Source organism: Bubalus bubalis, chromosome 14 (genome assembly GCF_019923935.1).
Source record: "Bubalus bubalis isolate 160015118507 breed Murrah chromosome 14, NDDB_SH_1, whole genome shotgun sequence".
NCBI lineage: Eukaryota > Metazoa > Chordata > Mammalia > Artiodactyla > Bovidae > Bubalus > Bubalus bubalis.
The window spans coordinates 54,430,422-54,454,862 of NC_059170.1; positions in this window are offsets into that span (position 1 = coordinate 54,430,422).

The window sequence follows — 24,441 nt, forward strand, 5'->3', positions numbered from 1 at the left end:
CCAATGGGACAGAACAGAGAGCCCAGAAATAAACCTACACACCTGTCAATTAATCATCAACAAAAGAGGCAAGAATATACAATGAGGAAAAGACAGTCTCTCCAGCAAGTGGTGTTGGGAAAGTTGGACAACCACAGGTAAACCAACGAAATTAGAACATACACTCACACCATACACAAAGTAAACTCAAAATGACTTAAAGACTTAAATATAAGACATGCCACCATAAAACTCCAAGAAGACAACACAGGCAAAACATTTTCTGACATAAAATCATACTAATATTTTCTTAGGTCAGTCTCCCAAGGCAATGGAAATAAAAGAAAAAAAAATTTTTTTAATGGGACCTATTCAATCTTACAAGCTTTTTCACAAAGGAGGAAACTATAAACAAAACAAAAAGACACCCTATAAAATGAGAGAAAATATTTGCTAATTATGTGACTGACAAGGATTTAATTTCTAAAATACACAAAAGCTCATACAACTCAACAACAAAAAACAAACAACCCAATCAAAAGATGGGCAGAAGACCTAAATAAACATTTCTCCAAAGAAGACATGAAAAGATGCCCACTGTCACTATTAGGGAAATGCAAATTAAAACTACAATAAGGTACCACCTCACACCAGTCAGAATGGCTATCATTAAAAAAGTCTACAAAAAATAAACAGTAGAGGGGGTGTGGAGAAAATGGAACCCTCTAACACCGTTGGTGTGAATATAAATTGGTGTAGCCACTATGGACAACAGTCTGGAGGCTCCTTAAAAAACTAAAAATAGGGCTACCATATGGTCCAGTGATTCTCCTACTGGGCATATATCCGGAGGAAACCATAATTAGAATAAGATAATGTTCATAGCAGGAATGAGAGACTAGTATCTCAGAAGCCTGGTTAATTGAGAGGGGAAGGGGGTTTCAGGGAAATGCCAAAAGGCAAGGATCTTTTTGAAGGCTGCTAAGCCCACAGCGCATTGGATGGTGGAGTAGGGAAAGGCTTCCCACTCATCAGCCAGCCCTCAGCATCTCACTCAGCTCCAACTCAGACAAGCTGGCTTCCAAGAGGCTGACAGATCACATGGTCTTGGCTTTTGTTTCCTCTTAATGGCATTGTTCCCTGGCTTAGAAACATTGCCAAACTCCACCTAGGTGATGACTCCTTCCCAGAGAGGCTGGTTGGAACCAAACCTCACCTCCTTTAAGAATCTTTAATAGGTCTTGAAACATACTGCAGAACAGAAAGGATGTGACTCCAGAACAAGCATTCAGTTTTTTTTTTGTTTTTTTTTTTTTTTTAAAGGAAATTTACTCTAGATCCCAATGGTATTGTCAATCTATCCTTACACCTTGCTTTGAAGGATGGGGTAAAATCCAGGCCGGCTGGCACTTGAGCAAGCTGGTCACACAGGCCCACTTGGGACTGCTGTGGGTTTGATGCCCCTGGTTTTCTTTGTGTTGCATCTCAGTTAAATGCTCTACCTTTGAAACCTCTGGGTACTACTCAGAGTTCATATGTGTAAGCAACAGAAATTAACTCTGGTTGACTGAAATGAAATTAATCAAAGGATAGCTGGGTAGTTTACAGAGGAGCTGGAATTAGGCTCTGGACTACACAGCCTGGAACAGCACTCCAAACGGTGCTGTAGAACCGATCCCGTGAAGACAGATCTATGGCCACTGCTAGCACAGATGCCGCAGCCTGCTCCCCAGACTCTGCTGGCTCTAGACACCGGATGTTGCTCCTAGCACCACCGCTGTGGCTGGCCAGGGACGCAAATTTGCCTGATGACCACTCTTTCCAGTTCCATCTGTCTAAAGCTGCTAGCTTCCTATTCAAAGTCTTGGCGGAGGGGGTGAACAGCTAACTGCAGGAAGTCAAATACAGTCTCTGCGAATAGCTGCAGGTAAAAGACTGGGATCATGAGCTACTGATACCTGCAACATCAGCAGTGGGGGGCTCTGCCTTCCACTGAGTCACAAAGTGAGGAAGTCCCTAGATGTAGGAGGAAGGTTCAGATACTGGGTGTCCAGAAAGAATGATAGATGTCCACTAGCCTCTGTTTGGTCTAACCTTGACCCTCACGTACTCACTCTCAGCTTAAAGACATTCATCCATTCAGTATACATTCATGGTGTATTTGGTTTTTGCTTGTTTTTAACTTTTTATTTTATATTGGTGTATAGCAGATGAACGATGTGTTAATTTTAGGTGTACAGCAAAGTGGTTCAGTTATACACGTGTGTATTCTTTCTCAAATTCTTTTCCCATTTAGGTTGTTGCATAATATTGAGCAGAGTTCTCTGTGCTACACAGTAAGTCCTCATTGGTTATCTGATTTAAATATAGCAGGGTGTATAGGTCCATCTCAAATATCCAACTATTCCTCCCCCACCCTTCTCCTCTGATAGCGGTAAGTTCATTCTCTAAGTCTGTGAGTCTGTTTCTGCTTTGTAAATAAGTTCATTTGTACTGTTTGTTTTTTTTAAGGTTCTGCATTTTGTGATAGCATAAGATTATTTGTCTTTGTCTGATTTACGACACTCAGTGAGTGCTTGTTAACAGCCAGGTGCTGCGATAACTTTGTTGCGGGGGGAGGGATGGAATATAGAGTTAAAAGAAAATGACCTTCTCAGAAGTTATCCATCTAGTTGGGAAGGCAGACAAAGCAGAATAAGAAAGGTGTAGTGGGTGCTTTGACAGAAGCTCTGGGGTCCCTAATCAGAGGAAGTGACCCACAAATTAGATCTAAAGGAATAAGTGGGAATTGCCAATGCAAAGGTAGGTGAGGGTGTTTCAGGAAGAGGAACTTCACCGCAGCTGTGGGTGGTTGCAAGAAGGGACCAGGTGAGGGCTGAGGGTGGAGTAACAGAGAGAAATCACAAAAGCTTTGCGTGCCTTACTGAGCAGTCTGGATCTTATACTGAAGATTATGGAGAATCACCTGGGGATTTTAAGGAAAATCATTTTAGAAGCACCACTTTATCCTGAGAATTTCAGGAAATAATACTAAAGGGTATGACTTTCACTTTAGGAAGTTACAAGAGTCTGGGGAAGAAAGAGTGGCAGACAGAGCCAAGAAAAAAATAGTTTAGGAGATCTTTGGAGATAAAATTGACAGGACTTGGTAACTGATTAAAGAAGTTACAGATGACTTCTAGTTGTGGGCTGGGCAATCTGGGGATAGTGATGTCATATATCTAGGGGAGAGAGGATGTGTTTGATTTTGGAAATGCTGAGTTTGACACTGAAGTAGAGGGAGCTGGGAGGCAGAGGGACAGGCAGATCTGAACTTCAGAAAAGTAGGCTAAGCTGGAGATGGAGGTTGGAGACTGTCACCATTGTGGTCATTGTTGCTGATGTCATAGTGATGCTGTATCACTCAGCGAGAATGTAGAGCAAGCAGATGAGGGAAGGAGGTCCCTAGATACCAGGTGGGTGGGGATTGTCTGCATTTCGAGAAGAGAGTAGAAAGAGTCTGTGAAGCCACTGAGAAGGGTGAAACAAACAGAGCCAGCAAGAAAACCTGAAGAGTGTGAAAGCCGAAGGAAGAAAGATTTTTAAGAAGGACTAAATTGTGCATGTGGTTTTGGTGGGAAGACTCCATTAATGACCTTTATGATAACATTTTCAATACAGTGGTGGTTTTTAAGTATTAGAGCGAGTCTAGAAGAGAAGGCAGGTGAGACCCAGGAATGCAGAGTATTTTCCAGGCAGTTTGCTTATGAAAGAGAAGGAATTAGATAAGGTAGGAGCTAAGGGGTGATAGAGAATCATTCAGAGAGGAATGGCTAAAATCTGGCCATTACCCCCTTTCCAGAATTTTATTAACAGACCAGATATTGATCTTTGAATGCATGCAATCAACTGTCCCTCTTCCCTTTCCCTTCAGAATTCACAAATATTTGGTGAACATCTCTCATAGGCCAGGTACCGCTTTCAATTCACTGGCGAACAAAACAGACAGTGACTGCTGCCGCTCATTAAGCCCAGGCTTCCTCAAGGAGAGTGTAATGAAATAAATTATACAGTATGTAAATGATGAAATGCTAGCAAATAAGAGAAAAAGTGGGCAAGGTAAGGGGAACTTCTTGGGTGACATGCAATTGACACGTTCCGTATCTGGTCAGAGGAGGGGCCACTGCTCTTGGTGTGTGGCTTGTGCCTTATTCCCTCGCCTGACTGTCTTGACAACCTGCTCAGCACCTCAGCTCCCACCTGGCTCCTGCTGTCCCCCATCTCCTGGTCTGGAGCCCTGTCCCTGGGCCCTCACCCGGCATCCTGATTTTGGCTGGTGTATTGCCTGCCGCTGCTCGGATCCCCAACGCCACAGCAGCTCCACCCTGGCACCGCCGGCTTGTTGAAACCCGTCTTGGATGGCTGCTGGGCCTCGGTCAGGGCCTGTCATCATCTCTGCATGTTGTTACCTGACCGCTACGCTGGATTTCCTCTCCAAACCTATCAGAACTTCTTTTGATTACAAGTGACAGAAAATGAACCCAAGCTTGCTTAAGCTAAAAGGAGAATGCATTGACTTGTAGCTGCATAGTCCACAGACTAGGCTAATTTTAGGCATAGCTATGACAAATGATGTCATCAAGACTCTGTCAAGCTTTAAAAATAGACTTCATTTTTTAGAGCAATTTTAGGTTTACATGGAAATGAACAGAAAATACAGATAGTCTCCACATACCCACTCCTCCCACTCTCTCCCCCTACATTCCCCCACAGCTTCCCCTACTATTAATATCTTGCATTAAGCAGGGAACACTGGTAACAACTGATGGACCAATACTGACATATTAATATTAACTAAGTCCATTTCATTAAGGTTCTCTCTTTGTGTTGTACATTCTGTGGGTTTTGACGCACGTATAATGACATGTATCTACCAACATAATATCACATAGAACAGTTTCACTGCCCTAAAAATGCCCTGTGCTCCCCCTGTTCATTCCTCCTGCCTTCTTCCCCCTGAAGCCCTCACTGTACCTTGAGAGCTCATTTTTATTTTCATACCTGAGTAGTGCAGTCTATTGCATGCATATACCTCTGTTAATTTTTTTCATTCTGTTGAAGGAAATCTTGGTTGTTTCTAATTTGGGGCAATCAAGAATAAAGTGGCCTGGACTTCCCTCGTGGTCCAGTGGCTAAGATTCCACCCTTCCACTGTAGGGGCCATGGGTTTGATCCCTGGTTGGGGAAGTTCCACATGCCACTCGGTGCAGACAAAAAAAGAGAAGGAAAAAAAAAAAGCTGCCATAGACATTCCTGCCCAGATTTTTGTGTGAACGTAAGTTTTTAACTCACTAGGAGCACAACTGCTACAGCGCACGGTAAGTGTATGTTTAAGAAACTGCCAGGCTGTCTTCCAAAGTGGCTGTAATTACCACCAGCAATGAATGAGTTCTTGTTCTTCTGCTTCCTCACCAGCATTTGATGGTGTCAGTGTTTGGGTTTTAGGCATTTAGCTGAATAGTCCAGGGAACAGACTAGCTTCTGGTATAGCTGGGTGTCGAATGGTTTTCCAGACTTCCACATGCTCTTTCATCTCTGCGTTCCTTTCCCCCAGGGAAGCTGCACTCTCCCGCAGGGACCTGCTTTGTGGTATTTCTCTATGGCTCTAGGATTAATGCCCATAACTCAAGTCTGGTATAAGGAGGATACCACTTTCCTGGTCATTCTAGATAAAGTCCTAGAATTTAAATCACATATCCACCCCTAAAACAATCCTGTGGCCAAGCACCCAACATCTTTTTCTTCCATTCACTCATACGGAGCACCTCGTGTGTGCCAGGCACATTTTAGGCACTGAGGATGAGTGGTCAGACCCAAAATATGTGCTCCAGGGATAATCTATCCCCCACCCAAACCACATGAACTGAGAACTGAAGAGGTAAGGTGCCCCCAGTATGCTGTTGCCAGAAGAGAGCTGGTTGGATCATGGATGCTGGGCAGGCAAAACCCAAGCTGAGTGTGCCCACTGGGCTTGCCAGACTGAGTGTGCGGTTACAGTTCTATGTCCTGCATCCTCCCAATTTCTCCAAATCCAGCAGTTGCCTGGGCCCTCTCTGGCCAGACCCTGAGGTAGCACACACGGCAGATTGGTGCCACTCTGGAGAGCTGGAGGCTCTTTCCCCTTCCTTTGAAACTTGACCACACTGTGACCACTTTGACTAACAGGGTGGGATGGAAGGGACATTGCTTCTGATCTGGGCACAGTCTCTGAGAGGACTGGCAGCTTTGTCTTGGTCTTTGGAAGCCACTCACCATGTTAGAAGGATGAATACCCTGAGACCACCATGCTGGGAGAATTCTAAGCCCATGAGAAGGGGCTCAGGTGGATGAGAAGCCATGTAGTAGAGGGGCTCCAAGTGTAGGTGAGGAAGCCATCTGGGAGGGTGTCCTTCAGCCCCAGCCACCCCAGCTGATGCACGTGGATCAGAGCTCAACAGCTGAGTTCTTCCCAAACTCTAGACCACAAAATTGTGAGCAAAATAAAGCAGTTTCTTTAAACCACTAGTTTGGGGGTATTTGTTATGCAGCAATAACGTCCAGAACAGACAGCAACAGGTTTAACAATACAATCAACTGAAACGGAGCACACAAACCCATTAAGACCAGTCTAATTCAATGCCGGTCTTAACTTCTGGACCTGTGCCTTCATTACTCCTACATGCTGTCCTGCAGGTACTTTTGACCTAGTTCTGTACTGACTCATTTAACCTCTTTTTTCAGGAGGTTTGTGACATGCTTCAGGCTACCTAGAAATAGGTTACAGCTGGGAATCCAAAGGGAATGTTTGGGAGCTGAAAGGCCTCTGGAAGACCATCTTACAGATAAGATTTAAAGAGACCTAAGGCAGTTGGGGGCGTGGCTGTGGTCAGGAGAAAGAGCCTGACCTGGAACCAAGATGATGGTCACTTACACCCCTTTCCAGTCAGTAATCTCTTATCTGTCCCAATGCATGAGCTCAGTGATGGTATGGATAATACCAACTTTGCTCTGAAATACACATTCTCTCTTCCCTGACTCCCCCCCCCCCCCAACAAACTCACTCTTCTGACTGTTCTGTCTCATCTAATTTAAGATTATTTTAAGACAACCCAGGTTCTTCAGTTGACTGCATTTAGACCCAGTTCAGTTCAGTCACTCAGTCATGTCTGACTCTTTGCAAGCCCATGGACTGCAACATGACAGGACACCCTGTCCATCATCAACTCCCAGAGTTTACTCAAACTCATGTCCATTGAGTAGGTGATGCCATCCAATCATTTCATCCTCTGTCACCCCCTTCTCCTCCTGCCTTCAATCTTTAGCAGCATCAGGGTCTTTCAAATGACTCAGTTCTTCACATCAGGTGGCCAAAGTATTGAAGTTTCAGCTTCAACATCAGTCCTTCCAATCAATATTCAGGACTGATTTCCTTTAAGATGGACTGGTTGGATCTGTCCAAGGGACTCCCAAGAGTCTTTTCAATACCACAGTTCAAAAGCATCAATTCTTCACCACTCAGCTTTCTTCACAGTCGAACTCTCACATTTATACATGACTGCTGGAGAAACCATAGCTTTGACTAGACAGACCTTGGTTGGCAAAGTAATGTCTCTGCTTTTTAATATGCTGTCTAGGTTGGTCATAACTTCCCTTCCAAGGAGTAAGTATCTTTTAATTTCATGGCTGCAATCACCATCTGCAGGGATTTTGGAGCCCAGGAAAATAAAGTCTGTCACTGTTTCCACTGTTTCCCCTTCTATTTCCCGTGAAGTGATGGGACCAGATGCCATGATCTTAGTTTTCTGACTGTTGAGTTTTAAGCCAACTTGTTCACTCTCCTCTTTGACTTTCATCAAGAGGCTTTTTAGTTCTTCTTTGCTTTCTGCCATAAGGGTGGTGTCATCTGTATATCTGAGGCTATTGACATTTTTCACAGCAATCTTGATTCCAGCTTGTGCTTCATCCAGCCCAGCATTTCTCATGATGTACTCTGCATATAAGTTAAATAAGCAGGGTGACAGTATACAGCCTTGACGTACTCCTTTCCCTATTTGTAACCAGTTTGTTGTTCCATGTCCAGTTCTAACTGTTGCTTACTGACCTGCATATAGGTTTCTCAAGAGGAAGGTCAGGTGGTCTCATATTCCCATCTCTTTCAGAATTTTCCACAGTTTATTGTGATCCACACAGTCAAAGGCTTTGGCATAGTCAATAAAGCAGAAATAGATGTTTTTCTGGAACTCTCTTGCTTTTTCCATGATCCAGCGGATGTTGGCAATTTGATCTCTGCCTTTTCTAAAACCAGCTTGAACATCTGGAAGTTCATGGTTCATGTACTGTTGAAGCCTGGCTTGGAGAATTTTGAGCATTACTTTGCTAGCGTGTGAGATGAGTGCAATTGTGTGGTAGTTTGAGCATTCTTTGGCATTGACTTTCTTTGGGATTGGAATGAAAACTGACCTTTTGCAGTCCTGTGGCCACTGCTGAGTTTTCCAAATTTGTTGGCATATTGAGTGCAGTACTTTCACAGCATCATCTTTCAGGATTTGAAATAGCTCAACTGGAATTCCATCACCTCCACTAGCTGTGTTCGTAGTGATGCTTCCTAAGGCCCACTTGACTTCTCATTCTAGGATGTCTGGCTCTAGGTGAGTGATCACACCATTGTGGTTATCTGGGTCATGAAAATCTTTTTTGTATAGTTCTTCTGTGTATTCTTGCCACCTCTTTTGAATACCTTCTGCTTCTGTTAGGTCCATACCATTTCTGTCCTTTATCATGCCTATCTTTGCATGAAATGTCCCCTTGGTATCTCTAATTTTCTTGAGGAGATCTCTAGTTTTTCCCAATTTATTGTTTTCCTTTATTTCTTTGCATTGATCACTGAGGAAGGCTTTCTTCTCTCTCCTTACTGTTCTTTGGAACTTTGCATTCAAATGGGTGTATCTTTCCTTTTCTCCTTTGCCTTTGGCTTCTCTTCTTTTCACAGATTTTTGTAAGGCCTCTTCAGACAGCCATTTTGCCTTTTTGCATTTCTTTTTCTTGGGGATGGTCTTGATCCCTGTCTCCTGTACAATGTCATGAACCACCATCCATAGTTCTTCAGGCACTCTGTCTGTCAGATCTAATCCCTTGAATCTATTTCTCACTTATACTGTATAATTGTAAGGGATTTGATTTAGGTCATACCTGAATGGTCTAGTGGTTTTCCCTACTTTCTTCAATTGAAGTCTGAATTTGGCAATAAGGAGTTCATGATCTGAGCCACAGTCAGCTCCTGATCTTGTTTTTGCTGACTGTATAAAGCTTCTCCATCTTTGGCTGCAAAGAATATAATCAATCTGATTTCAGTGTTGACCATCTGGTGATGTCCATGTGTAGTCTTCTCTTGTGTCGTTAGAAGAGGGTGTTTGCTATGACCAGTGCATTCTCTTGGCAAAACTCTACAAGCCTTTGCCCTGCTTCATTCCATACTCCAAGGCCAAATTTGCCTGTTACTCCAGGTATTTCTTGACTTCCTACTTTTACAGTCAAGTCCCCTATAATGAAAAGGACATCTTTTTTGGGTGTTAGTTCTAGAAGGTCTTGTAGGTCTTCATAGAACCATTCAACTTCAGCTTCTTCAGCATTACTGGTCGGGACATAGACTTGGACTACTATGATACTGAATGGTTTTCCTTGGAAACAAACAGAGATCATTCTGTCATTTTTGAGATTGCATCCAAGTACTGCAAAAAAGCAAAATGGCTGTCTGGGGAGGCCTTATAAATAGCTGTGAAAAGAAGAGAAGAGAAAAGCAAAGGAGAAAAGGAAAGATATAAGCATCTGAATGCAGAGTTCCAAAGAATAGCAAGGAGAGATAAGAAAGCCTTCCTCAGCGATCAATGCAAAGAAATAGAGGAAAACAACAGAAAGGGAAAGACTAGAGATCTCTTCAAGAAAATTAGAGATACCAAGGGAACACTTCATGCAAAGATGGGCTTGATAAAGGACAGAAATGGTATGGACCTAACAGAAGCAGAAGATATTAAGAAGAGGTGGCAAGAATACACAGAAGAACTGTACAAAAAAGAGCTTCATGTCCAAGATAATCACGATGGTGTGATCACTCAACTAGAGCCAGACATCCTGGGATGTGAAATCAAGTGGGCCTTAGGAAGCATCACTACGAACACAGCTAGTGGAGGTGATGGAATTCCAGTTGAGCTATTTCAAATCCTGAAAGATGATGCTGCGAAAGTACTGCACTCAATATGCCAACAAATTTGGAAAACTCAGCAGTGGCCACAGGACTGCAAAAGCTCAGTTTTCATTCCAATCCCAAAGAAAGTCAATGCCAAAGAATGCTCAAACTACCACACAATTGCACTCATCTCACACGCTAGCAAAGTAATGCTCAAAATTCTCCAAGCCAGGCTTCAACAGTACATGAACCATGAACTTCCAGATGTTCAAGCTGGTTTTAGAAAAGGCAGAGGAACCAGAGATCAAATTGCCAACATCTGCTGGATCATGGAAAAAGCAAGAGAGTTCCAGAAAAACATCTATTTCTGCTTGATTGACTATGCCAAAGCCTTTGACTGTGTGGATCACAATAAACTGTGGAAAATTCTGAAAGAGATGGGAATATGAGACCACCTGACCTTCCTCTTGAGAAACCTATATGCAGGTCAGTAAGCAACAGTTAGAACTGGACATGGAACAACAAACTGGTTACAAATAGGGAAAGGAGTACGTCAAGGCTGTATACTGTCACCCTGCTTATTTAACTTATATACAGAGTACATCATGAGAAAGGCTGGGCTGGAAGAAGCACAAGCTGGAATGAAGATTGCCAGGAGAAATATTAATAACCTCAGATATACAGATGACACCACCTTTATGGCAGAAAGTGAAGAGGAACTAGCCTCTTGATGAAAGTCAAAGTGGAGAGTGAGAAAGTTGGTTTAAAGCTCAACGTTCAGAAAACTAAGATCATGGCATCTGGTCCCATCACTTCATGGGAAATAGAAGGGGAAACAGTGTCAGACTTTATTTTGGGGGGCTCCAAAATCACTTCAGATGGTAACTGCAGCCATGAGATTAAAAGACGCTTACTCCTTCGAATGAAAGTTATGACCAACCTAGGTAGCATATTCAAAAGCAGAGACGTTACTTTGCCAACAAAGGTTCGTCTAGTCAAGGCTATGATTTTTCCAGTGGTCATGTATGGATGTGAGAGTTGGACTGTGAAGAAGGCTGAGCACCGAAGAATTGATGCTTTTGAACTGTGGTGTTGGAGAAGACTCTTGAGAGTCCCTTGGACTGCAAGGAGATCCAACCAGTCCATTCTGAAGGACATCAGCCCTGGCTTTTCTTTGGAAGGAATGATGCTAAAGCTGAAACTCCTGTACTTTGGCCACCTCTTGTGAAGAGTTGACTCATTGGTAAAGACCCTGATGCTGGGAGGGATTGGGGGCAGGAGGAGAAGGGGACGACAGAGGATGAGATGGCTGGATTGCATCACCGACTCGATGGACATGAGTTTGAGTGAACTCTGGGAGTTAGTGATGGACTGGGAGGCCTGTCATGCTGAGATTCATGGGGTCACAAAGAGTCGGACATGACTGAGTGACTGAACTGAACTGAACTGCATTTCAGGCTCTTGTTGACTATGATGGCTACTCTATTTCTTCTATTTCTTCTTTCTTGCCCACAGTAGTAGATATAATGGTCATCTGAGTTAAACTCACCGATTCCAGTCCATTTTAGTTCACTGATTCCTAAAATGTCGACATTCACTCTTGCCATCTCCTGTTTGACCACTTCCAATTTGCCTTGATTCATGGACCTCACATTCCAGGATCCTATGCAATACTGCTCTTTATAGTATCAGACTTTACTTCTATTACCAGTCATATCCACAACTAGATGTTGTTTTTGCTTTGGCTCAGTCTCTTCATTCTTCCTGGAGTTATTTCTCCACTGATGTCCAGTAGCATATTGGACACCTCCTGACCTGGGGAGTTCATCTTTCATTGTCCTATCTTTTTGCCTTTTCATACTGTACAGCCTGGGTTCTGGAGTTGATTGCATTCAGGTCCCAATTCAGCCATATATTAGCTCTGCAGTAAGCTATTTAGATTTCCCATGTTTCAGCTTCCTTAGCTGTAGAATGGAAACACATTCCTCCCTGTTTGTTTTTTTTTTTTCACATCTGTATGTACAGCTTATTAAGTTCCAATGAGGGACTGCACGTAGACTATTTCTCCCAGTGCTGAAAGTAAAAGAAAGTTTTAGTCTCTCAGTTGTGTCCAACTCTTTGAAGCCCCATGGACTGTAGCCCCAGGCTCCTCTGACCATGGAATTCTCCAGGCAAGAGTACTGGAGTGGGTAGCCATTCCTTTCTCCAGGGAATCTTCCTGGCCCAGGGATGGAACCCAGGTGTCCCACATTGCAGGCAGATTCGTTACCATCTGAGCTACCAGAGAAGCGGCACAGGGGGCACTAGCTGCTGCTGAGTGTCATGGAAATCAAGTGCCTAGAGACAGAGGTTTTGCTAGCGAGCAGGGTCTGTCCAAGTTGGTCACCGTGGCTGACAAAATCGCTATCAGTCAGTGGAGTAAATGGCATTTTCATGAGGAAAAACAATGCTGGTGCCTGGGCTTGCTGAGGAGAGAGCAGAGCTCCATAGGGATGGGCTGACCGAAAGGCCTCTGGAACATTTTCAGAGGGGCCTCTTGGTTGGGGAAGAGAAATTTATGTTCAACCATTTCCCTGTGGAAATAAAATGCTTCTCCTGATGAAAGGAAGTGCTTTTCTTCACTCTTCTCCCCTCTCCTCTACTTCCTTTATCTCTGCATGGCATCCCAACCCCAACACAGTGATAGATGATACAAGAGAAACCATATGAGCAAAACAAAAGGGCCTGCTGTCAAGCAGAGATGAATGGCGGCTCTCTGCCGCTTGCTTCCTCACAGCTGACAAGATTTTTGGCTCCCTCATGCTCTGGGATTTCCTCTGGCTTGTTTTCTTTTTTGCCTCCTTTATGACTCCCTCATTCCTATCTTGTCTGTGGGTTCACAGAACTTCCCATTCCTCACTCTCTCTCAGGCAGGGCGGTCTTTCCCCAGGCTGTCCACAAGGCCGCCTGGTGCTGGCTTCTGAATGGAGGCTGGGGGGTGACTTCACCGTGGCTCCAGTGGGTCCCTCTGCAGTTTTAAGCCACCACACTCACTCACTAGTCTACTGGTAATGTTTCCCATGCATTCATTTAAAATCTATTTTTAGCTGACCCTTTCAGAATTGCAGTATTGACTGTCCTGAAAGAATACTGCATTCTTGCACAGGGTAATAAATCCCAGTTGTAGTTACCCCCACCAAAGTTACAGTAAATTTTTGGAGATGAACAGTTAATGATTTATGATGTTTGTACTCAGTAAAGGATTTTAGTATATCTTGGGCTTAGACAACAGTATTGATTGATAGAGCCAGTGAGGAGGATTGAGTGATGATGGGGTCGGGTTTTTTGGCAGACTTACTGAGCTTGTATAAAGTATTGTTCAATTTAGTGCAACAGGATGTTGAAGCATATACAAATAGAGATTTAATTGTGAAATCTATAAGAAAGCTGTTCTAAACAGTTTGGGTTGTCCCTTAGACTGGGGGTTGGGGTGGGAACAGAGTAAGGGAAAGACAGACTACTCATGTCATCAGAGATCTGGCTGAAGTAGATTGAAGAATTTACATCAAGATGCTATTTCTTTGTTTTGTTTTGTTTTTTCCCCTGATGTAGACTGTATTTAAAGTCTTTATTGAATTTGTTACAGTATTGCTTCTTTTTCTTTTTTTGGCCCTGAGGCAAACTGGATCTTAGTGGCCCCATCAGGGATCAAAGCCATAACTCCTGCATTGGAAGGCGAAGTTTTAATCACTGGACTACCAGTAAAGTCCTAATATATTATTTCCTTTAATTTCCAGAAGCAACACAGTGGAGCACAAGATTTGGTGTCATTTTAAAAAAATTTCACCATTACTGTCTCTTTGTTTTATTTATTCTTCCATTAATTTATCCACTCACTCATTCACTCATTCAGTGACTAATACCAAGCACCAAGCTATATAAAATGCAGGCAGACCTCATTTTATTGTACTTTCCTTTATGGTGCTTCAAAGATACTGTTTTTGTTTTTTTTGTTTTTTTTTTGTTTTAAATTGAAAGTTTCTGATAACTTTAAGCAGGCTTCCCTGGTGGCTCAGACAGTAAAGAATCTGCCTGCAGTGTGGGAGACTGGAGTTCGATCCCTGGGTTGGGAAGATCCCCTGGAGAAGGGAATGGCAACCCATTCCAGTATTCTTGCCTGGAGAATCCCATGGCTGGAGGAGCCTGGTGGGCTACAGTTCATGGGATCACAAAGAGTAGGTCATGACTGAGTGATAACTCTAAGCAGGTTTCTTGGTGTCATTTCTCCAACAGCATTTGCTCACTTCATGTCTCTGTGACACATTTTGGTAATTCTTGAAGTATTCTAAACATTTTCAGTATTATTATATTTATTATGATGATCTGTGATCAATGATCTTTAATGTTACTATTGTAATTGTTTGGGCACCATGAACTCTGCCCGCTGTGCCCATGTAAGACAACAAACTTGACCCAATAAAAGTTGTATAAGTTCTGATGGCTCCACTCACTGGGTGTGCCCCATCTCCCTCTTTCCTGGGCCCTCCTATTCCCTGAGAAATAATAATATTGAAATTAGGTCAATTAATAACTCTACAATGGCCTCTAAGTGTTCAAATGAAAGGAAGAGTCATACTTCTCTTAATTTAAATCAGAAGCTGTTAATAGAATTGATCAAGCTTAGTGAGAAGGCAGGCTGAAAGCTGAGATAGGCTGAAAAATATGCTCCAGCCCTGGTTAGCCAAGTTCTAAATGTAAATTAAAAGTTCTTGAAGGGAATTAAAAGTGCCAGTGAATACATGAGTGGTAAGAAAGCAAAACAGCCTTACTGCTGATACACAGAAACTTCTAGTGGTCTGGAGAAAACATCAAACCAGTCATAAAAAAGATCACTGTAACTCGCTTTATTGCAATATTCAGTTTATCGCAGTGATCTGGAACCAGATCTGCAATATGTCCAAGGTGAAGTGAAGTGAAAGTCACCCAGTCGCCCTACTATTTGTGATCTCATGGACTATACAGTCCACAGAGTTCTCCAGGCCAGAATACTGGAGTGGGTAGCCTTTCCCTTCTCCAGGGGATCTTCCCAACCCAGGGATAGAACCCAGGTCTCCCACATTGCAGGCGGATTCTTTGCCAGCAGAGTCACAAGTTTATACAGGAAGCTTCAATTGTACTGCTGAACCATCAGCAGAGCAATTGTTAAGTCCAAAGATGTCTTTAGTTATTCTGGCCTCACTTTCTAGGTTGTCCACACAATCTTCTGGATATAAATGCTCTTCTAAGGTATCAAGATCCCCAGTCTCCTCCCCAACCATATTTTCTCCCCACATAGCTTCTTCCCTTTGCTCTCCAGGATGTATCACTTCTAGGGGTCTATTCCCAAAGACGTCAAATCCTCACCTCCTGAACAAAGTCTGCATCTGCCTTGCAGAGCCATAACTTGGATTATTCCAACCACCCACTTCTGCCAGTTCTGTTTCCAAACCTGACATCTTACTGGAACTGCAGAATTCTGCATCCAATTGATTCTTTCTAGAAGCATTCTGAGGCACGTTGTCTTTTGCTCCCAAGTTTCTTTCTCATCCTTTAACAATATATTACCTTCAAATGGATCTGGAATTCAAGCTGTTTTTCATTTACCGAGGAGTCATCTAACCAGCTGTCACCCTGCCTTTCATTAAGGCCACAAGGCCACCCCTAAATAGGGGGCTTCCAAGGTGGCTCAGTGGTAAGGAATCCACCTGCTAATCCAAGAGACTCAAGTTTGATCCCTGGGTTCGGAATATCCCCTGGAGAAGGAAGTGGGAACCCACTCCAGTACCCTTGCCTGGGCAATCCCATGGACAGAGGAACTGGGCAAGCTACAGTCAATGAGGTTGCAAAGAGTTGGTCACAACTTAGTGACTAAACAACAACAACATCCTCTAAATAGCTCCAATAGATGTGTATCTTTCCAACACAAAAGGCCATCGGATTGAGGGGGATGTATTCCACTTATTTTTCCCACTAGTATGCACAGGACTACAGAAAGACTGAACCCTGAAATACAAGCCAATTTTGCAATACAAACCTCGAGACAGCAGGCGGGCGACATCTTGCAGGACACCAGCCTGCAGCCAAAGCCGGTTGGCTCAGGACTGAACTGACTTGGCAGGTTAGACTGGGACAGATGGGCTTCCATGTGCCATGGGGTGGGAGGGGGCAGGGGGATGACGTCTATTAATTTGTTTTCTTTGAGGGATTTGTAAAACTGTAGCCATGACATTTCACTACCATGGTAGCAGACAGATGAACTATTTAAGAGTGCAGAGCTAGAGGGAAATGCCAAGAGCAGTACTGAACCTGTAGACCCAACTCATCACACTATTTGAGCAGTGAAGATGTGTCCTAACATTTGGGGCACGGATCCTACTAGCTCCTGGTAATCACTCTTACCATCATTCAGCAGATACTTCTAATTCTCTATCCATCTGGATAGGCCAAAGTAAGAAGAGTGAAATGGCTCTGGCTTGTGTCTGACAATGTTGGTGTCTCTGAGTTCCATTCATTAACACTCTCCCCTGCCATGGCTTACTCATCAATGATACAATGGATTTGTAATCTTACATGTGGCAGGACATTTGTTCTCATTATCTTAGCATTTTAATCTCATTATGAATTGATTTGTATTCTTTTCAGTGAAGAAGACTCTACTGACGTGAGTTTAAGTGTGTGTGTGTGTGTGTGTGTACACGCACATGTGAACAAGTCTAGTCCCCAGTTTTTGTGGGCATGGCTGGCAGTCCATTTATGTGATTCAATGGCTCCAGTGATGACAACATTGGATTGGCACCAACTGTCCTTGCCAAAGTCCTCTACATACACCAGGTGACCAGAACCTCTTTCTAGGGACTGTGATGGTTAATTTCAGGTGTCAACTTGACTGGATCAGAGGCTGCCCAGCTAGGTGGTTAAATGTTATTTCTGCGTGTGTCCAGGAGGGTGTTTCTAGATGAGACAAGCATTGAAATCATAGACTGAGCAAGCAAATCATCCTCCACAGGGTGGTTGGGCATCATCTAATCTGTTTAAGCCTCGACCAGAACAAAAAGCCAGAGGAAGGAGGAATGTGTCTCTTTTTTCTGTTTCATGGTTTGAGCTGGGATATCTCTTCTCATCTTCTCCTGCCCTCAGGCTAGCATTTAAATCATCAGCCCCCTTGGTTCTCAGGTCTTTGGACTCTGACCCAATTAAACCACTGGCTTCCACTAGCAACTCCGGGGCTAAATGACTTTGGAAAATTGGGTGAAGTTGTCTGCATGTACTATAGCTGGGATTCTTTTCTGTGACAGAATTGGTATGATGTCTGTGAGTAGCTAAAATATTGCATGCAACTTGAATAATTTATTCTGTTTCTGAAAGTCCAATATTTTATTATAAATAATTTAATTATATAAAATATAATATTAAACATTATATAGTTTTGTTTGGTAACTGGACACTTAAAAAGCAATGTGTCCTCCTTACCTGATGGCTGTGCAAGCCTGTCTGTGATTCAGAGTTTTGTAAATAAACTAGCCTGCAGTGAGAGGAAAACATGATCTTCCAACCAAATAAAATATGTATATATTTTAATATATAATATTTAACATTACCAATAATATTTTAAATATAATAAAACAATATTATTATACAACCCTTCAAAATATGTTTACTTTACACTCAGACATTATATGTTTCCATGAGCAAAAACCGTATTTTGGATTGTTGTTGTTTAGTTGCTCAGTCATGTCTGACTCTTTTGCGACCCCATGGACTGTAGCCCTCCAGACTCCTCTGTCCATGGGATTCTCCAGGCAAGAATACTGGAGTGGCTTGCCATGCCCTCCTCCAGGGGATCTTCCCAACCCAGGGATTGAAGCGATGTCTCTTACATCTCCTACATTGGCAGGCAGGTTCTTTACCACTAGTGCCGCCTGGGAGGCCCCCTAAAACAGCTCAGGTAGGTATCATTATCCCTGTTTTGAAGAGTAAGGCCACTTATTAGGGCTCCAGTAGGTGATATACAGTCTAGCAAATGGCAGGGCTGTCCTTGAAGACAGCTCTTCTGACTCCTGGTCCAATCAATACTTTCCCACGACCCAGCACTGCCTCCCTGACAAGTTGATTAATTGTCCATCTTGGGTAGAGACTGGTTTAGAGAGTGTGGAACAGATTTGCTTCATTTCCTTGTTCTCACTGGTGATCAATATCTGCTGAGCAATGATGTCTATGCGAGAGCCAGTGGTTGTAAGAAAATGAACACAGGAAATCAATAGTGTGGCTGCGGTGGCCTAGAGAGGGTAGGTATGGTCAGATCATCACACGGCTTACCACAGAAACTCGGGCACTGTTGAGAGCGGAAGGCGCCATTATTAATTCCACTGAGGCAGCAGGGGTGAACTGGTGTTCTCCCAGAGAAACTAGGTATTTGGTCACCTTAGACACCACAGCATTAAGGGGAATAGTATGGTGGAAACAGAAGAGTTAAGTGTTGAGAAATAAATTTTCTTTTTGGTCAAATTACTGATTTAGTTCCTTTCTCCTACTGGACTGAGAGCTCCATAAGGGCAGGCATCCTCTTGGTTTTTTTTTTTTTTTTTCAGTGCCCAGCACCTAGTAGGTGCTCAATAAATCAGTCAGTGAATTGACTGATACTTGGATTTTCTCTTGGGTGCCTGAAAGTGAGCACGTTCAGAACAAAGCTGGAGGTGAATATAAAGAGTAGTGTTATATGATGACCAGACACTTAAGAAGCATTGTGGTCCTTCTTAGCAGATTCCCTTGCAAGCCTGTCTGTGATTCAGAATTTTGTAAATAAACTAGCCTGCCGTGAGAGGGAAACATGACCTTCCAACCCAGTACTCTAGTGCACGAGGATATATTGACAAAGAGATGAAGGAATATATTTCCTGAGGCCCTTGATGATGAATAGTCCACATAAATTACCCAGCTGGCCCAGCTGGGCTTTTGCACCACTCAGCATCAATACCCTGGGGGCAGTTCTCTTCTGTTTTCCCCTTCATTTCTATTGAGTATGTCCACCTTTATATTTCTCACTGGTTTTAATTTCAAGTTTGTCTTCTGCCACTAGCTATTAAAAAGAAAACACACACATGCACAGGCACACCCTAAAAATCATACCACCAAAGAAATAAATAACCAAAAAGAAAGATAACTGTCAACTGTTCTTCAGGGAAGTTGCTGGATTGAAGGAACTTTTGATTAATGGAAAACAGTGCAAATGCCACTGACCTTAAAGATTCACATAATGACCCAAGTCATGGCTTTGAGCCCAGATTTCAGACCACCTAGTAGCTCACAAATGTTGTGTTGGCTGGACATTCCCTTTGACTTTCTGGGTCATTCAATGGGCTCCTTGCTCCATAATTATATGAGGGTGGGAGTGACAGTGAATAAGAAAGAAAGAAGACAGACAGACAGATAATAGAGGTTGCCCATAACGGGCACGCTTAAGCCAGTACTCCTTTTGTTTGGAATTTAAAAGCTTGCTAGAGGGTATTTCATCTTCCTGAATCTGATTAGAGCTTTTCTATTTACCTCAAACATCTTGAAACTACTTTCCAAGCTTCTTACTCAATATTATGAAGTGACATGGATGCTACAGTATGGAAATTTAGCTAAGCAGCTTCCCCAGAAGCCCCGGGAAGAGAGTGGGGCAGTGATTAAGGGAAAGGAAGCCTGCTATTAAGTCAGCCACCACAGTGGACAACCAGTGCTTAATACTATAGGGAAACTGGGGGAAGTGATCCCTCACACTGAGTGCTGAGGGACCTGGGGTATTTATATACCAACTCCCAAGAGTCATCACCTGAGGGCTGCTACTGGCAGGTGTTAATTTCCTGGTCCTCTTGGCCTGCTGAGTCCCAGGCTACAGTTTTCCTTAGTTAGAGATGAAGCTCTATGGCACAGAGATGCAGCCACTGAGAGCTGGAAGTCCAGGCTGGAACACACTGTCACCGTTAAGATATAAGAGACAGGGCTTGGGCACTACGACCAAAGCCCAAAGCATGACAGTGCTATTTCTAGAACGGTACATATCTGATCATCAGGGAATGATCAGAGTTTAAAGGACCTCTTTGTGGGGGAAGCCACAAGAGAGAAGCTGATAATCTGGGAAGCACGGAAAGAAAGAAAGTGAAGTCGCTCAGTCGTGTCCGACTCTTTGCGACCCCATGGGCTGTAGCCTACCAGGCTCCTCTGTCCATGGGATTTTCCAGGCAATAGTCCTGGAGTGGATTGCCATTTCCTTCTCCAGGGGCTCTTCCCAACCCAGGGATCGAACCCGGGTCTCCCGCATTGTAGACAGATGCTTTACCGTCTGAGCCACCAGGGAAGCATGGAAGGGTCCTTTAATCTTTTAACGCTCTTTAAAGGTTCTTTAATGCTCTAGTCTTTTTGGGTTGTACCTCCTGGGTAGGATCAAGCTATTTGCAGAAAGTTGGCTACAAAGACTTCTAGCTGCCATGTGAGTACATATGGTTTCTAGGGGGAAGCATGATATTATTGTCCTTAATTGTGGAATATTATTTTAAAAATTGGCCCCAGAGATCCAAGCAACAGTCAACTGTCTTTCCAGCTTAGTTCCATGCTGTCCTGTGTTGTGGCTTTGGTCCTTTCCTCCTTCAAGGCAGGTGCAGACATCCAATCCTGCTGCATCTTCCTGCTAAGCTCAAGGCAGATGCACAGACCAAACCACTGTATCTGGTTTGTCACAGGAGATGCCTCCCACTGAACATTTTCCTGTGTTCACTTCCTCCAGGTCTGACTGGGAACTGTTACAGACTCAATGTTCTGTGTCGCCTGAATATTCATGTGTTGAAATCTTAACTTTCCAATATGGTGGTGTCAGGAGGGGAGGCCTCTGGAAGGTAATGAGGTCATAAGAGTGGTGCCCTCATGATGGGATTAGTGCCCTTAGAAGAGATGTGAAGAGCAGACTCTTTCTTCCTCTCCCCTGCTTCCCCTGCCCATTCCCCACTTTGTCTCTTTGCCACATGAGGATACACTGAGAAATGGCTATCTGCAAACCAGGAAGCAGATCCTCACCAGACACCAGATCTGTGGGCACCTTGATCCTGGACTTTCCAGCCCCCAAAACTGTTAAGAAGTAAATATTTGCTGTTTAAGCCATCCAGTCCATATATGCTCCATTTGTTATAGTAGCTCACGCTAAGACTGGAGCATTGACTGAATATAAATTTCGGAGTAAAAGATAACCTGCGGGTCATCAACTTGGCCTTTTGAGGAGGAAATCTCATTTCTTTCTTCTTCTTCTCTCTCTTTTATTCTTCTCTGAGAGACACCTGAGGGTCTCTGATATCAAGTAGACTGTGGCCTCTAGAAAACCCTGCCAGACTTCATTACTCCACCTAGTGAGCTGGGCCCTAGTTCTCTGCAGGGAGCTCAGATGCTGCTGAGGGTCTGAGAGTCTCAACATTTCCCCAAGGCTTGTGGGTTTACAAACACAAAGGCCCACCCAAAGCACAGGGCCCTCAGGGGCAGTGTCTCTCTTCCCCTGGAAGGTTAGGTTTATTTTTCTGGAAATCTAAATCACATGTTTCCATTTCACTGACACCAAATTCATTAGCAATGTTGTTTCCTTGCAGTCTTTTGAAGTTATGAGAGCCTTATGGATGGATTGCACAAATGTTTATTTTTGTGCTTTCATTCTCAAGCGTGCCTCATTTTCTCACAGCCAGAGACCCTGGGGCCGAGAGACTGGAGTCTGTGTGTGTTTGAGGCCCAGGGACTTCTCCACTCTTCAGATCCGGATGAGCTTCCGCTGTCTGCTCTCCTCTCTTAGCCTTCTTCCTACTCCTTGTCCTCACTGTGATTGGGCTCCTGGGAATTAGTATGAAGATTGTGTGAGCACTGATCTTCCCTTCTGGGAAGGTCCTGCTTTAAGCTTCTTATCCTAGAGAACACTCTCCTCCTGGAAAATGAAATGTGAGCATATATTCCAGGCAATTCTAGAGCTGATTCAAACAATTCACAGTGGAGCTGGTGTTCCAAGTCATCCTAGTAGATAAACTATCTAAATATGTATCTGCAAAACTGGGCCAGCAGCTCTCTGTGAGTCCCCTGAGGCCAGGGACTAGATCTTATTAACCTTAATGTTCTACTGGGTCCAGGCAGTGCTTGGTGTATTATAGGCACTTGATGTTTAAAGAGTAAGAGATGACTACTCAGTAGTTAAGAGAGATCCACATAAACATATATGATTATAAATACATCATACTCATGCGTAGGTTCATATGTGTTAACCTTTCAAATTAGCATGGGCTGATAAACCCATGTTCTAACATGAATCGAAGTGGGTTTTCTTCCCACTATTTAGGAAAATAAAAGGCCTTTGTCCCCCTGTAATGCAGCTATGGTCTGAATGTTTGTGTTCCCCCTAAATTCATATGTTGAAAACCTAACCCCCAAGGTGATGGTAGAGCCTTTGGCAGGTGATGAGGTTATGAGACTGGAGCCTCATGAATGGGATTAATGTCCTTGTAAAAGGGACCCCAGAGAACTAGCTTGTCCCATCCTCCATGTGAAGATACAAGAAGTCTGCAACCACAAGGTGGCCTAACCCTGACCCTGACCTGCTGGTACCTTGCTCTCAGTCTTCAAGCCTCCAGACTATGAGAACTAAATTTCTGTTGTTTATAAGCCACCCAATCTGTGGTATTTTGTTACAGCAGCCCAGACAGACTAAGACAAATGCGTAGCATTAAAACAATCTTAATTATATAAACATGCAGGGTCTGTTACAATGAGAAAAGCTGAACTCATTAGAGTGATGCTCTAGCCCTCAAACACACATTGAATGTTCAGAAGTCTAACACAGTCACCTTCTGTTTCTCATTTGCATTACAGTCCTGGCAGGTGAAGAGATCAGCGGGGGGCAGCTTCCTACCTCCAGCTGTTCAGGGACCCAGGTGATGGAGGCTTGGCCATCTTCAGCTCCCTGAAGTGAAGTGAAGTGAAGTCGCTCAGTCATGTCCGACTCTTTGCGACCCCATGGACTGTAGCCTACCAGGCTCCTCCATCCATGGGATTTTCCAGGCAAGAGTACTGGAGTGGGGTGCCATTGCCTTCTCCAGGGGATCTTCCCAACCCAGGGATCGAACCTGGGTTTCTCAAATTGTAGGCAGATGCTTTTACTGTCTGAGCCACCAGGGAAGTTGTGGCTCAGCTCCCTGGGGATTACCTATATTCTAGCCATAAAGTAAAGAGATCATGGAGGGGCCCCACAAAATTTTCTGAGCAGCCCAAGACATGACATCACTTCAGTGGATGCTGCATCAGTGTGCTGGGTCACATGGTGGCACCCAGATGCAGGAACGTGGTCCCTGGCTCAGTAGTCACTCGCCAGTACCAGTACCAGCTCTACTGAGGGAGAGGGAATGTGAACTTGGGGGAACAACAGTCTCTCTCTGCCACAAAAGCCAAGGAAAGTTCAGCCCAAAGCCCCCAAAGGGATGGCAAAGCAGGTTCCCTTAGCCAGCATTAAGATGTCATAAGAAACAAGGGCTTGGGAATGGATTGTCCCTAAAGACAGACCTTCCTCCTCCCAGCACCCCCAGCCTTGCAGACACTGTGAAGCAACACGAAGCATAGGAATCCATCTTCAGGGGAGGGGGTTGTATGTGTGTGGGAGAAGCTGTTCCCCTTGGGATATGAAGTGCCTCCTCTAGTAACTGTTTCTATTTAAGAACATTAAGAAGCATGATCTAAAGCATACTATTTCCTTTTTCTTTTATTTCTAGGAAATTGTTTTTAAGCCAGTGGAAATGCAGAGGATAAAGTAAAACTGATATAGGCCTGAATTTTCAAAATGATTTTTAAGAATCCTCTCTGTGTCTAAGTTGATCTTTAAACCCATAGTCTCAGATCTGGTTGAATATTTGATAGAAAGTGGAAACCGGAGGTGGTGGCTGTTATGGTGGTTTTTAGACTACAACACATTCCCTTCTGCTCTCTAAGTGGGTTATTCGTCTTCATACAGGAATGTCAGGTAACCTGAGCAAGACGCAGTAGAGACACAGAGCTCACAGGTGGCTAATAATAATGATGATGTTTCAAACAATGATAGGAGCTAAATTACTGTGCACTTGCCAAATGTCAGGCATTAACTTCAGTACTTCACAGAGAAGGGCTATTTGTGTCTTCCTATGTTAAGTACTCAAAGATTATTTGACAGATGGGGAAATTAAGGTCCGGAGAGATTAAACGATTTTCTCCAG